At 40.1% G+C, this 15,940-nt stretch overlaps 1 pseudogene across 1 annotated transcript; it reads right to left on the reverse strand.

The window, feature by feature from the left end:
* Window positions 1-2,246: 2,246 nt before the first annotated feature.
* LOC101019040 lies at window positions 2,247-3,545 on the reverse strand (annotated as a pseudogene). Its single transcript, XR_163196.4, has one exon. The product of XR_163196.4 is annotated as a nucleophosmin pseudogene (transcript).
* Between the last annotated feature and the right edge of the window lie 12,395 nt (window positions 3,546-15,940).

The raw sequence follows: 15,940 nt of genomic DNA on the forward strand, positions 1-15,940 counted from the left end.
TATCGTAGAACAAGTCCATGCTCTTACACTCTAATAATCTCTGGTCTTCTCCAAAACACAGAAGAGGTGAGACACGGTGGCTCACGCCTATAATCCCAGCACTTTGGGAGGCCAAGGCAGGAGATCACTTGAGTCCAGGAGTTTGAGACCAGCCTGGGCCACATGATGAAACCCCATGTCTACAAAACATACACAACTTAGCTGAATGTGGTGGCACACACCTGCGGTCCCAGCTACTCAGGAGGGTGAAGTGGGAGAATCACCTGAGCCTGGGGAAGTCGAGGCTCTAGCAAGCTGTCATTGCACCTCCAGCCTGGGCAACAGAGTAAGACCCTGTCTCAAAAAACAAACAACAAAAACAGAGAAGAGGCTAAGAAACTAGGAGGGAACCAAAATTATTAGTATTGAGCTGATTGTTTTCTCTATTGGGCTTTAGAAAAAAATATATATGGTGAGACAGAGCTAAAAAGTATGGTCCAATAAATTGCAAAACTCTTTTTAACCCTCACAACAATCCAATGAGGTAAATATTTGATCCCCTCTCGACAGACTGGAAAATCGAGGCTTAGGGACCTAAGAGATACGCCTCCAAATCACAGAACTAGTAAATAAAGGTACCAAGACTTGCACCTGAGTATTCTGGGACCAACTCCTGCCATCTTTCCACCATTCCAGTATGGATTTGAAACTTGGCTCAGCCATTTACGAGCCACATGACCTGGGATGAGTTACTTAACCTCTCAAAGGCTCAATTGCCACATAGGTTAAAAAAAAAAAAAAAAGGCATATTTTGGCTGGGCATAGTGGCTCACGCCTGTAATCCCAGCACTTTGGGAGGCCGAGGCGGGTAGATCATGAGGTCAGAAGATTGAGACCATTCTGGCTAACACGGTGAAACCCCATCTCTACTAAAAATACACAAAATTAGCCGGACGTGGGGTCGGCGCCTGTAGTCCCAGCTACTCGGGAGACTGAGGCAGGAGAATGGTGTGAACCCGCAAGGCGGAGCTTGCAGTGAGCCGAGATCGCGCCACTGCACCCCAGCCTGGGTGACACAGCGAGACTCCATCTCAAAAAAAAATAATAAAATAAAAATAAAATAAAATAAAGACATATTTTAACCAAGATGATCAGGAAGATAAAATAATGCAAGTTAAGTTCTTGAACGCAGCAAGCACTTGACAAATGATAGCAAGAATTATCACACCATGCTGCCTTACTGTATTAACATCTCACTTTTGTATCATGATTAATGATTTATACATTGTGTTTAAATACATTATTTCAGTAAACCTATAAGGTAAGCAGGAATTATGGATCCATGTTTTAGGTTATAACATTGAGATGGTGGAGAAAAATAACACTTACTCAAAATCACACAAGTAGTAAGTAAAGGTTTCCAGATGCAACCCAGTCTTTTGGTTTCAAATGAAGAATCATCTCTATTGCACTGTGTCAGGCATTGAACACATTATACACTACCTTTTCATTCATTCATTCATTGGTCCAACATCTACAAAGTTATCCCTCAGGTTCAAAAGTGGAAGTTGAATTCAATTTTCTTTTCACTCAGGAGTCACCTTCCCAGTTAGAAAATCAAGTTACTAATGAGTGACTGAAAAGACCTCCCTAAGAGGCAATACTACCATTTGTTAATGTAATAGATATTTATTGAGTACCTACTATATGCAGAGAAATATGCTACATGTTAGGAAAACAGCAGACATGGCTCTTTTTCCTCTCTGCCTCTAAGGTGTCCAGGGAAGCACCAGAATGCAATGCATTATTAAATGTGCTCATGATACAGGTGCTATGCAAGAGAAAATGAGAGTCACTAACACAGGAACAGAAAACCAAATGCTGCCTGTTCTCACTTATAAGTGGGAGCTAAATGATGAGAACTCATGAACACAAAGAAGTGAACAACAGACACTGGGGTCTACTTGAGGGTGGAGGTTGGGAGGAGGGAGAGGAGTGGGAAAAATAACTGTTGGGTACTAGGCTTAATATCTGGATGTTGAAATAATCTGTACAACAAACCCCCATGAAACAAGTTTACCTGTACAACAAACCTGCACAGTATCCTCAAACCTAAAATAAAGCTTAAAAAAAAAAGTCACCAACTCATCCTGGAGAGGTCAAGAAACATCTATGGAAAATGACATTTGAGTTGAGATTAGAATGATAAGTACATTTTACCTCTGAACAATACTGATTTGAACTACAAGGGACCACTTATATGCAAATTTTTTTTTTTTTATTAAAATACTGAGTTTTATTTCACATGTATATTTTTGTCTCCCCACCATTTCCATGTCTGACCACCGCTACTACTATGTCCTACCATAACATTCCATACATACTTAAAACCAAGCAAAGGGTAGAGTTCCATCTTTAAAAACTAAACAGGCATTTTGGACAACACATTCTTGGCAATGGAACCTGGACAACATTTATCAAACACGGTAGGGAAAGTTCTCACTCTGCATTATAAAAAGGACAGCCAGATATCAACTGTTACAGAAATGAAATAAGACGGAAAATTTTTAACAAATTGTTTAAACTATTTTCTTAAACAGACTTCCTCCACTGCCAGAGATCTTGAATAGCCTCTTGGTCAGTCATCTGGAAGCAATTCTTCACATAATTGATGAACTTGGCTTCCACTTTGGGAAGAGAACCACCTTTTTCTATACTTGCTTGCATTTTTGCTTTAATGTCTTCTACAGAACTAGGTCCTTTTGGTGTTTTAGGAGTTTTTTCCTGTTTTTTGAAGGATTCTTGTCCTTTTGATCTTGGTGTTGATGACGGTTTTGAGTCTTTTCCATTCTGATTTGACTTTTGTGCATTTTTGGCTGGAGTATCTCGTATAGATTTCTTCACTGGTGCTTTTTCTTCAGCTTCCTCATCATCAAAATCATCATCATCATCATCTTCATCATCATCTTCATCATCATCATCATCTTCATCAGCAGCAAGTTTTACTTTTTTCTGTGGAACCTTGCTACCACCTCCAGGGGCAGACCGCTTTCCAGATATACTTCATCTTCTGACTCTGCATCTTCCTCCACAGCTACTAAGTGCTGTCCACTAATATGCACTGGCCCTGAACCACACTTCAACCTTAAGACCACTGGTGGTGTTATTTCAAAGGCCCCACGGGAAACCGTTGGCTGTACAGACATTTTCAAAGTTGCCAGTGTTACTTTAATTGGACTGCCTTCATAATTCATTGCCTCTGCTTCAACAATGTGCAATTCATCCTTTGCACCAGCCCCTAAACTGACCGTTCTTAAAGATAACTGGTGCTCATTTTCATCATTATCCACCTTAAAGTGATCATCTTTGTCGGCCTTTAGTTCACAACCGAAAAGATAGTTCTGGGGCCTCAGGGGGCTCATGTCCATGTCCATCGAATCTTCCATCAGGTGGCGGCACGCACTTAGGTGGGAGAGAAGGCGGACGGAGATAAACGAACGCTGCTCCAGAGAACAGCCGCGCAGGACGGAATCACACCAGGGAGCAAATTTTTTCAATAAAAGTGGCACTGAGTGTGCCTGCCTCTCCTGGCTCACCTTCTGCCTCCTCCACCTCTTCCCCTTCTGCCACCCCGAGACAGCAAAACCAACGCCTCCACTTCCTCCTCCTCCTCAGCCTACTAATCATTAAATTTTATTGTGGAGAAGGGATCTTGCTGTGTTGCTCAGGTTGGTCTTGAACTCATGGCCTCAAGCAATCCTCCTCCCTTGGTCTCCCAAAACCCTGGAATTACAGGCATGAGCCACTGTGCCGAGCGTATCACAAATCTTTGTTTCTCTGAATGTTACTTTCGATTAACTTAAACCTGAAGATGATGAGGATGGAAAACTTTATGATGATCCACTTCCACTTAATAAATAGCAAATATATTTTCTCTTCCTTGTGATTTTCTTAATAACATTTTCTTTCCCCCAGCTTACTTTATTGTAAGAATACAGTATGCAATGCCTATAACATTTAAAAAGGTGTTAATTGACTGTTTATGTTATCAGTAAGGGTTCCCATCAATAGTAGCCTATTAGTAGTTAAAGTTTTGCAGAGTCGAAAGTTATGTGCAGATTTTTTCTTTTTACTGCAGGAGGGTTGGCACCTCTAACCTCTGCATTGTTCAAGGGTCAACTGTAGATGTTAACCAGATAGTAGCTGCTCAGGCAGGGGAAAGCATGGGGGGAGAATGGTGTATGGAATAAATAGAAAGAATCACTGTGAAGCTGAACTACATAAAGGGCAAAAGAAGAAAGTCAGGCCTGAGAAGAAAAGAGAGGGATACTTCAGATTTGCTTTATAAGTCATGACAAAAAGCTTCAACTTTATCTGAAGTCCCCTGGGGAATCATAGAGTTTTTGTTTTTTGTTTGTTTTTTGTTTTTTGTTTTTTTAGACAGAGTTCCGCTATTGTCGCCCAGGCTGGAGTGCAACGTCACGTTCTTGGCTCACTGCAACCTCTGCCTCCCAGGTTCAAGTAATTCTCCTGTCTCAGCCTCCTGAGTAGCTGGGATCACAGGCACCTGCCACTACACCTGGCTGATTTTTATATTTTTAGTAGAGACAAGGTTTCACCATGTTGGCCAGGCTAGTTTCAAACTCCTGACCTCAGGTGATCTGCCCACCTCAGCCTCTCAAAGTGCTAGGATTACAGGTGTGAGCCACCACACCCAGCCCATAGAGAGATTTTAAGAAAGAGTTAATCAAATCAGGTTACTAGTTGGCTCACTGATAATTGAGAAACATCATGTGGCAGGCCTGGGGATGGAGACACTGGAGCAAGGGAAAGACTAGAAACAGTTCAGACCAATTGTGGTGTTATTTGCAATAATCCTGGTAAGAGCAGTGAGGATGGAGGGGGGAAAGGATGGATTCCTGAGATACGTAGGACAAAGCCTTAACTATCATGGGCAAACTGATAGTTAAACTGGCCATATTCTGCATCTCTACTGCTGACCCAATACTTGCACTGAGCATATCAGTAGAGTTCAGCCCTGCTGGATCTGACCTGGAATTTGGAGAGCCACCAGAGAGGGGCACTAAGGGTCAACTCTCCAGATCCTGCAACAAGATGAGTGTGACAGTCAAGCATCTTTCCCACCAACACAGTGTCAAGTCTCCTAGCAAAGGGGCTGGCACAAAAGTGTATGATGGGGAGCAAGGTCTCTACACAGGGATGACAGTTGACGCATTAGCACTGTTGCAGAAACAGGACCAGCGATGGCCCACAGTACACTCCTGGAGTCTCAAAGTGACTAAATTGGACTCCTGACAGCTTTAAACTCAGAGGCAGAGCCTGCATCTCAAACAGAAGAGGGAGAATTGTCTAAATGCTTCAATTCTTGTAATTGAAGCAATTGCACATCATTTTACATGCCAGCTCCCTGACAGGATAACCAGTTTGAGTTGAGTGTGGGAATTCAATTATGGATCTTCTGTCTGCATCTTTGAAAGAAAACAACCCAACTGGTCTGTCAAATATCCAGCATGTTTGCCTGCTGGAAATTGCTATCTCCTCCCGACACAGAAAATGTCTGTGCAGAAGAGAAACCTATTATATTTCAGAAAGCTAGCATAACCCCATTACAAAACCTGACAAAGAAAACTACAGACCAATTTTATCTACGAATATAAATGCAAAATCCCTAAATAAAATATAAGCATATGAAATGTGGCAGTATAACACAAAGCTTTTCCATTAAAAATCTGAAACAAAATAAGGATACCCACAATGACCCTAATTATTTTAAATTGCTTTGAAATGTTTGGCCAATGCAATAAGACAAGAAACATAAATAAATAAAGGGTATAATTATTGAAAAGCAAGTGGTAACATCTCTCATTATTTGCATATGTGATTATCCACCTGGAAAATCTAAGCAAATCAACTGAAAAAGATCTTAACCCCCGTAAGAGTTCCCTGGTTACTTTCCTAATAACTTAATCTAAAGCCCCTTCCAGAGAGTCAAAGATTTATGATAGGCTGGGCACAGTGGCTCACACCTGTAATCCCAGGGTTTTGGGAGACCAAGGGAGGAGGATTGCTTGAGGCCATGAGTTCAAGACCAGCCTGAGCAACACAGCAAGATACTTTCTCTATAATAAAATTTAATTATTAGCAGAGCATGGTAGCATTTGCTGTAGTCTCTTCTATTCAGGAGGCTGAGGTGGGAGGATCTCTTGAGCCCAGAAAGTGGAGGCTGCAATGAGCTATGTTTGAATCACTGTACTGCAGCCTGTGCAACAGAGCAAGACCCTGTCTCTTAAAAAAAAAAAAAAAAAAAAAAAAAAAAAAAAAGATAGAAGGATTCTCATCCCAGAATTATTTTTATTAGTGAAAAAAACAAAAATAATCTAGACATCTAACAATGAGGATGTGATTAAACATGTTACTTTAGATCCAAATGACAAAATATTCAAGCATTAAGAGATATTTTTTAAAATATTTGATAACTTGGACAAATGCTCACATACTATGAGAATAAGAGCAAAATACAAACCTAAATACAGTGTGATTTCTCTTTTGGAAAATAATTAAATAAAATAAATTTATGCATATTTGCATAGGAAGCATACTGTGAGGAATATAAAAATGGTAATGTAGTTATCACTGAGTGGGGGCTTTTTAACTTTTATAGACTTTACATGAATTAGTTTTACAAATTACGCTATGACCGTACTGTGAAATGTATAGCATTAGGCCAGATATCAAAGATACTTGCCAATCTGCTTCTGCATAAATATGAAGATTTTCTATGAAAATCAGACACTCCAAACCACAAAAGGGCCTGTGATAGTATTATCCCTTGAAGACCTGGGTTGCTACACAATGCTAACAACTAGCTTCACTCAGAATTTGGCGGGAGCTGGCCTTCCTGGACAGGACCCTAACCTTCAACCTTATCAGCAGACAAAACCCTTTTTCTTTCCTGGGCCCAGCTAGAGTCTAATTTGTCACCCAACTCCTTTTTTGCCACACTTCTGTCTCCACTGGGCCCCTCTGGCCAATCCTTATAAAAGCTACATGTGTGACCCCACCTGAGATGAGCTTCCCAGGTGAGTTCAGCCTCCAGTGTCACTCTATCAGAAACCACTTGAACTCCTAGCTCAGGATCTTCCCCCAGGACATCGACGATAGGGTCCTGGATTTACATGGATTCTCCTTTAATAGATTTCTTGCCTGAATTTTCCCTTCTGATGAACCAAAGCAGACCCAATCTGGATGCCAACCTAACAGACCAATACAAAAGGTTATGTCCAGAGGAGCTAAACTCAGACAGCATACTTTACCTACTGAAGGTGGCTTGGAGTGAGAAGACCCTGGGTGTTTATGAAGCCCAGTAATTTTAGAGAGAACTGGAAGTCAATACACAGATACCAGGTGTGAATGCCCCACCCACAGAGCTACAGCAAACCTACAAACCACAGATAAAGTCAAGGATAGGAAAGAGTCAGAGATAATGCAGAAAAGGTTGCGCACAGCTGCAAAATCTTTGGGATAGCCTGGACTCAGTTTCAGTGATTTGCTGTGCACATGTTATGATAGGTTAAAGCAAGGACGTAGGAACACAAGCTCAAATGCCCACAGAGTACAGGCAGCAAACTAAAAGAGTAAAGTAGGCCAACTGGAGACCACGTGCCTCATGCAAAGGGGGACAGCCACTACTGAACCCTAACTAATTGTTGCCATGCAGAAACAAGGCTAGGAATCCAAATTTGCATGGGAAGTTTCCCATTTTAAAATGTTGCCAACTGTTTTGAACATTACACAAGTCAAACAAAACACATTTGCAAGCTGCATTTTATCCCTGGAAAGAAATTGATGACTTCTAACTAACACAAAGTCTAAAAGGGATGGGAAATTGATTCCAGTAAGATTGACCCATCCCCAACTTTCCCTAAGAGGCTTCCCTTGCAGGAGTGTGAGAAAAGAGATGTTATGCTTTCACCTACTCCAGAACGTGACCCATCCTACCCCAGGGTCAAGGCAAGGGGAAAACAATCACCCACTGACTCTGAGCCTCATGCATTTCTTCTATGTGCGAGAGCCTGGTCAGTTCTCAGGGTTTCAATATGCATGCCCTCTGAAAACCAGGACCCTAAAGTTGAAGTCCTAGGGGAAGATCCTGAGTCAGGAGTTTAAGTGGATTTTTATAGAGTGATGCTGCAGGATAAGCTCAACTGGGAAACTCATTTCAGGTGGAGTCACACATATGAGAAAGTCAGAGTCACAACAGTAATGACTGCAGAAATCCAAATGTCATCACCACATCTAACAAGGTCCTATTCATCGAGAGCTAACCTGCTGGATGAGCTCCAATTGACTATTGTCTAATAATATGCATCTCCAGAGTATAAACAAGTCCAAGTCAGAGAGGTAGATGGGTGGAAGACCTCCCTAAGAACTATGGGGTTTGTCAGCTTTTAAAATTCCCTACCAAACCCAGCTATCCCAATACACATTGCTCAGTGCGTGCTCCATGATTTATCTCAGGGGCCTTCTGATACTTTCTTGGGATCTTGAGAAGTACAAAGCATGTATCTGTATGTTGTTGGCATTGGTACATATCAACCTAGGGGAAAAAAATGCATATTTCACCTGAAAGCATTTCCAGACAGAAGAAACAGGAAGCAGGATATTATTAATAAATAAATAAATAAATTTCCCAATAACTGAAGGACTTGAGTTTTTTAGAACAACCCTCCTAGGACCCATCACCATGAACGAAGACCCATACCAAAGCAGGTTTTGATGGCATTTCAGAATAATGAATAAAAATGCCACGCATGGTGGCTCATGACTATAATCCCAGCACTTGGGGAGGCCGAGGCGGGCAGATCACTTGAGGTCAGGAGTATGACCAGCCTGGCCAACATGATGAAACCCCATCTCCACCAGGTGCTGTGGCTCATGCCTATAATCCTAGCACTTTAGAAGGCCAAGTTGGGTGGGGATTGCCTGAGCTCAGGAGTTCAAGACCGGCCTGGGCAACATGGTGAAACCCCGTCTCTAATAAAATACAGAATGTTAGCCAGATGTGGTGATGGGTGCCTGTAATCCCAGCTACTCGGGAGGCTGAGGCAGGAGAATTGCTTGAACCAGGGAGGCAGAGGTTGCAGTGGGCTGAAATCACACCACTGCACCCCAGCCTCGGTGACAGAGTGAGACTCTGTCAAAAAAAAAAAAAAAAAAAAAAAAAAGAGTCTGAGGATAAATAATTTCCAATTCCGAGTTTCTGGCCAAACTAGAAATTTATTTGTGAGAGCACAATAAAGTCAGTCGTAGATATTCAGGGTCACAAAACACTTAGCTTCCCCTCACATTATCTCAGAAGATACTAAAGCTAATGCAACAAGGAAAATAAAGACATAAAGCCCAGGAAATACATGATCAAAAGAACAGGGCAAGAAAGTTTCCAGGGTGAAGTTCCAGGATAACATCTGTATAGGTGGAACAAGGAGTGACACTCAAAACTAGAGCAAGAGATGGAGAATTCCTGGGGACACACACATGCACACACACACACGAATCTGAAAACTCATCTAACACAGTTGATGACACTGAGTTTTGAGAGTTGTATTGGATAATTTGGGAATCAATACATATATAGAAAAATAAGCCAACCAACAAAACAAGAGGCAAATATTAACTCCTGGAAAAATAAAATGAAAGGAACTATGGTCATAGGACACCTTATGGTTCATCTGAGAACAGTATTTTCATAATCATAATAATGTAAAACTATTTAACTTAAAACTGTGATATAACCATATTGAGAGATTGAGGGAAGGGGAAGAAGAATGTAATGGGGTAGATATGGGAGTAATATAAAAAAAATCTAAATTCTCATGTCCCATAGTAGGATGTCAAAGAACTTTTTTAATTAGAAATTTTTTAAATAAAGAAATGGCAAAATAAGTATATGATTTACAAATATGAGGATAAATATCAGAAAAGCTAACAGTTGAAAATGATTGCCTCTTGGGAACTGGATTCAAAGGTCAGGTAGAGGTGGTCAGTGACTGCTGATCTTTGTTAAAATGTTTGCAAGATTGCACAAATTTTTAAAGTATTTACATGAATTACATTGATTTTTAAAAATTAATTAAAATTAAAAAGAGATTTGAAAATATATATATATATATATAGGCTTTCTTACTTTGTGATTCTCTGTTATCTGAAATGATCTGCACTGGTGGCACATATACTGTGATTTATTCCAATATTTGAGAAAACCCCTGAAGCCCTAGGTTTTATCATTACCTTCCTGCCCCTCTGTAATATAAATTTTTCTGTCACTGACATGCTCACCAAAATAATCACACTTTTTCCATCCCAGGCTACCACTACCTAGGTAGCTGCCACATTAACCTAGGTGAGAATTATAAAAACCTAGTCTAGGGTAGTAGAAGAAGGAATGGAGATGCAGAAATAAATACAGAGATATTGAAAGGGTTCCGTAGGCAGCTGATGAGATGCAGCTTGTGTCAACAGGGTGAGGGAAAGGCATTGAATATAATATAAAGGTTTTGATCTTAATTGACATGAAGAAAGAAAGAAATCAAAAGGAGAGATACACTTGGAATAAATGATTTTGTGTTGGGATGTTGAATTTTAGTTTCAGTGGACAACCAATTTAGAGATGTTACACAGTTAAACATACACTTTGTCCATGATCACTGGAATCCCAGGACAGCACAACTCAGACAGAGAATTCATGGCAACAGAATCTTAGATTATATTGGCCACAGCGAGCCCCATAACACCGAAAACAGATAAAATCCTGGAGCAAACCTGCACCAGAGGAAAGCTATCACAAATATTTCATTACTGCTAAAATCACAGCAACTTCCACAGCTCCCTTCCCAAAACAGCACAGTGTCCACCTGATGACAGGATAGTGGAAGTGGTGCAGAGACAGTGTGCAAACTTTGACCTTTGTCGTAAGAGTTTTTATCTCACTCATAGCATTCCAAAAGGCCATTAACCAGATTTCATGATGTCCTATGGCAAATCTCAAAGGTCCTAAATTCTTGATTTTATATACTGGTTTAGAGGAAGCTGATTGTATTAGCCCATTTTTACATTGTTGATAAAGACATACCCAAGACTGGGTAGTTTGTAAAGGAAAGAGGTTTAATGGACTCATAGTTCCACATGGTTGGGGAGGCCTCACAATCATGGTGGAAGAGCAAGGGACATCTTACATGGCAGCAGGCAAGAGAGAGCTTGTGCAGGGAAACTCCCCCTTATAAAACCATCAGATCTGATGACACGTATTCACTTTCACCAGAACAGCATAGGAAAGACCCACTCCCATGACTCAATTACCTCCCACTGGTGCCCTCCCATGACACATGGGAATTGGAACTACAATTCAAGATGAGATTTGGGTGGGGACACAGTCAAACCATATCACTGATACTTCTCCATCTTTTGTACTTTAGTATATGATCTTCCTCGGCCTATTCTTTAAACATTTATGTCCTCTTCTCCTTTTCTCCTTTAGCAATTTTATCTATTTTCTCCCCATATGTAAGGTAAGAAAATAAACGAAATGAAAAGGATTCAGACACTTGAATCAGCTTCTCTCTCAGATACATGAAGACAGGAAGAAGGAGAGTACAAGAACCATACATTGGTAGTTTAATATACAAAGAGTCTATTCACCAGCAAAGACCTAAACTTTGACCAATCACATTACTATCCCTCCTACATCTGGAAAACTTACAGAATGTTCTCTAAGGGGGGAACACTCAGGGAGAAATGTGAAATAGAACCAGCTAAAAAAGGTGACTGGAAGACTTATTTAGCTTTAAAACACTACATCAAAGGATGTGATATGAAACTGAGGTAGCGGCTGGGTGCAGTAGCTCACACCTGTAATATCAGCACTTTGGGAGGCCAAGGCAGAAAGATTGTTTGAGCCCAGGAGTTCAAGACCAGCCTGGACAACATAGTGAGACAATAAACAAAAAATTTGCAAGGCATGGTGGTGTACACCTGTAGCTCCAACTACTCAGGAGGCTGACATGGGAAAATCACTTGAGCCTGGGAGTGAACCAAGATTGCACCACTGCACTCTAGCCTGGGCTACAGAGTGAGACCCTGTCTCAAAAAAAAAAAAAAAGAAAGAAAGAAAAAAACGAACTACAGCAGAGATTCCCAGTTGCCAAAAATTGTCTATTTTTCCTCCTTCACTAATAATGAAATCTGATTTTTATTTGAGGTAGCAGTGCATTTATAAAAAGCTACTCTGCCCCACCTTCCTTGAGGCTACATGTGGCCATATGATGGTGTTCTAGTCAATGAAATGTAGATGGAAATGTTGGGTTGAGCTTCCAAGAAAGTTTTGTAAAAGAAGTTACTTCAGCTGAGACATCTGCCCCCTTTCCCTTCCTTTCTTGCTCCATCTTCCTGCCTCAAATACAGACATGACGATTAGAGACACAGCAGGCATCTTTGACCATGAGGTGGCCTTGATACTAAAAGCCAATGGCTCATATCACCAGAAAGATACAAGGAGCTGGGTCAATCATGAAATTGACTTTTTAGACTTGAGAGGCTTCCTCCAGACTTTGTCTTACATTGAAGAGAAATAAACTTCTCTTTTTAAATCAGTTTTAATTTTAGTTTCCTAATACAGGCAACCAAACCCAATCCTAGTAAGTGATGCAGAAATTATTCAGTTGCTGCAAAAGTAATTGCGGTTTTTGACATGACTTTTCATAAAGTGTATGTTTAATTCAGCTATAAATGTTCCTAAAGTGATTGTAACCCTTTAAGGAATGTATTTCCAAATAAATCTTCCTAGAAGAGTCATAATATGTGTAACCAAAGTCTACTGCTGAAAGAAACTATCACTGAAATATTTACTGTATGAACAGTCTCTTCTGTGAATACTAAGTGACTGGAGTAGTGAAAAAGACTGAGGCAAGTAAAGTAAAGGGGAAACTTCTCTTCAGATGGTTAAAAGAGAAGAAATCATGCTTTTGACACTGTAGGGAGGAGGAAATGCTGTTTTCTGTGTAAGCAGTGGCTCTTCTATTTTTCTTTTTCCCTGAAAGGTTTGATTGCGTGGTCTCTGAAAAGAGGTTAAGAAGAAAAGACAGACAGTGAAAGTGTGAAGGAAAATCTCAAAAGTATGCTCAAAGCTGAGATCCAGCTGAGGAAAAAAAAAAAACAAAACCTGGAAAGGGGGTTATTTGGAGGCTTTGGTGACAATCTTGCCTGTTTGATGGAAATCTGAGTTGGTCCTAGGAGGCCTGGATACCAAGTTAGGATTCACAATGAATTATAAGGTTGGATCCTCTACTGGATCTGTCCTGTTACTCAGATCAAATGAGCATAGCCCACTATCACCACCTAATGGAAGCATACCTAAATTACAGGAGCAAAACTGGTGGAAAGGCTTAATACACAGAGAACATTCCTTTTCCATTTTCTTAAACTTCTCTCAGTTACTGTTCTGCCATTACCTATCCAGATAATAATGTTCTTTATGTTTAAAGTTATGTTTATTGTAGTTACATTTATGACATATTTACAGCTTACAAAGAGCTTTTGTATACACGTTCTTCTCCAATTAGCACAGCATATCTATAAAGTTATTGGGAAAGGTTAGAAAACTAAGGCTCAGAAAGATTAAAGGATGAACTAAAATGCTCTTTAAAAAGGAGACATCTTAGGCCAGACGCAGTGGCTCACTCCTGTAATCCCAGCACTTCGGGAGGCCGAGGCTGGCGTATTACTTTAGGTCAGGAGTTCAAGACCAGCCTCGTCAACATGGCAAAACCCTGTCTCTACTAAAAATTCAAAAATTAGCTGGGGTTGGTGGCATGTGCCTGTAGTCACAGCCACTCAAGAGGCTGGGGCAGGAGAATTACTTGAACCCGGGAAGCGGAGGTTTCAGTGAGCCAAGATCACGCCACTGCACTCCAGCCTGGGTGACAGAGCAAGACTCCATCTCGAAAAATAGAAAAAAAAAAAAAAAAAAAAAAAAGACGGAGGGGGACATCTTACATTCTTAAGTTTTTTGACATAATGTAGTGTTCATTTCCACTAATCCATGCTGACATTAGAATAAATGTGGAGGGTTTTCGTCTTATGTTTCATTGGTCAGGAATCAGTTTTTCTCTGAAGTGTTTCATAGGGATGAATAAAGAGAGGGACTAAACCCTATTCATTCAATGTGACTCTCTTTGGACATTAGTAATAACGAAGTATAGGTGTCATCAGTGACAAGTTAGTGTTGTCTGAGAAGTGAAAGCAATATTTCTGCCTACTGTCACTGACTGAACCTCCTCTGCTGGGCCAATTCCACAGTACTGAGTAAATCCTCATACTACCATCCTTTTCTTTAGCCATTTAACTTACAAGATTATTATTTTTATAAAAACGAGAAATGCCTTTTCTGTCACTGCTCACAAAGAAACTACTGAAATTTCTACTCATTTCAAAATCATTTGTCTACTTCTTTAACTTTCATCCAAGTCAAGTTTGTTGTGAATCCTGGCAGCTGAAAGTGAAGCTCAGAAGGACTGACCATCAAGATTAGATTCAGAGCAAGTTATGAAGCATTTTCATGTGGTTTATATAATTTGATCCAATAATCCAGCATTGCAGCCACTGGCATTATTTTTAGCTTGTGTCTAAGAAAACTGATACTGTGAGACTTAAATGTCTTACTCAGAACAGAAAGTGGTGGAGCTATAAAGTAAATGCAGGATTTTTTTAAACTCCAAACTTCAAGCTTTTTCCACAACACCACATTGAATTAAGATTTCTACCTGGTCTCTGTATAAAATAAGGGTTAGAGCCAGCAGATTAGCCACAATGCAGAAGATGTGGAATAATTTTTACTTTTGAGTTGCCCATCGTGATGGTTAATTTTATGTTTCAACTTGACTGGGCTAAGTGATGCCCAGATATTGTTTTTGGTGTGTTTGTGAGGGTGTTTTGGGAGGAAATTCACATTTTAATCAGTAGATTGAGTTAAAAAAAAAAAAAATTTCATCATCAGTGTGGAAGGACCCAAATAGAACAAAAAGTCAGAGGAAGGGCAAATACTCTCTCTCTTCAAGCGGGGACATTCAACTCCTGCTCTTGGATACTGGCGTTTCTGGATCTCAGGCCTTCTGACTAGGACTGAGTTACATCACTGGCTTTCTCCTGAGTCTCCAGCTTGCAGATGGCACGTCATGGGACTTCTCATACTTCATAATCACATGAGCCAATTCCCATAATAAGTGTCTTCTTATATATTTATATCTGTCTACATCTATATAATATAAAAATGTGTATATCTTATTGGTTCCGCTTCTTTGCTGAACCTTGACTAACATACTCATGATACACAAACTGTTTCAAAGACTTATAAAAGAAATTCATAAAGCTTAGAATCACCATGAAATAAATTAGATTATTATTCTTACTATAAAAAGAGCTTTTTAAAGTCATTTTTTAAATCCTAATTCTAAAATGAAGAAAGCAAAGATCACGAATAGGCAATTGGTATAAGAAAAAATGTAAATAAGTACAAATATTAAATGATACTAATAATTAAAGACATTTTAAGGACACACAATCGTCTTTCACTTCTAGAGCCAAACTACTAATTGAGTAATTGATTCTCCAGAAAATTAGTAATGGCCAAGGTCTATTAAACTGGCAAATATTCAGTATGGGAAGATGTAAGCTCTCTCATAAACTATCTGTAGCAGTGTAAATTGACTCAGTCATTTTGGAAATGTGAGATATTCCAGAAACATGGAGTAATATGGGTAAACGAGTCCAAAATGTTCATACTAAGGAGTTCTGGGCCGGGCGCGGTGGCTCAAGCCTGTAATCCCAGCACTTTGGGAGGCTGAGACGGGCGAATCACGAGGTCAGGAGATCGAGACCATCCTGGCTAACA

This window comes from Papio anubis, chromosome 18 (genome assembly GCF_008728515.1).
Source record: "Papio anubis isolate 15944 chromosome 18, Panubis1.0, whole genome shotgun sequence".
In the NCBI taxonomy this organism is placed as follows: Eukaryota; Metazoa; Chordata; class Mammalia; order Primates; family Cercopithecidae; genus Papio; species Papio anubis.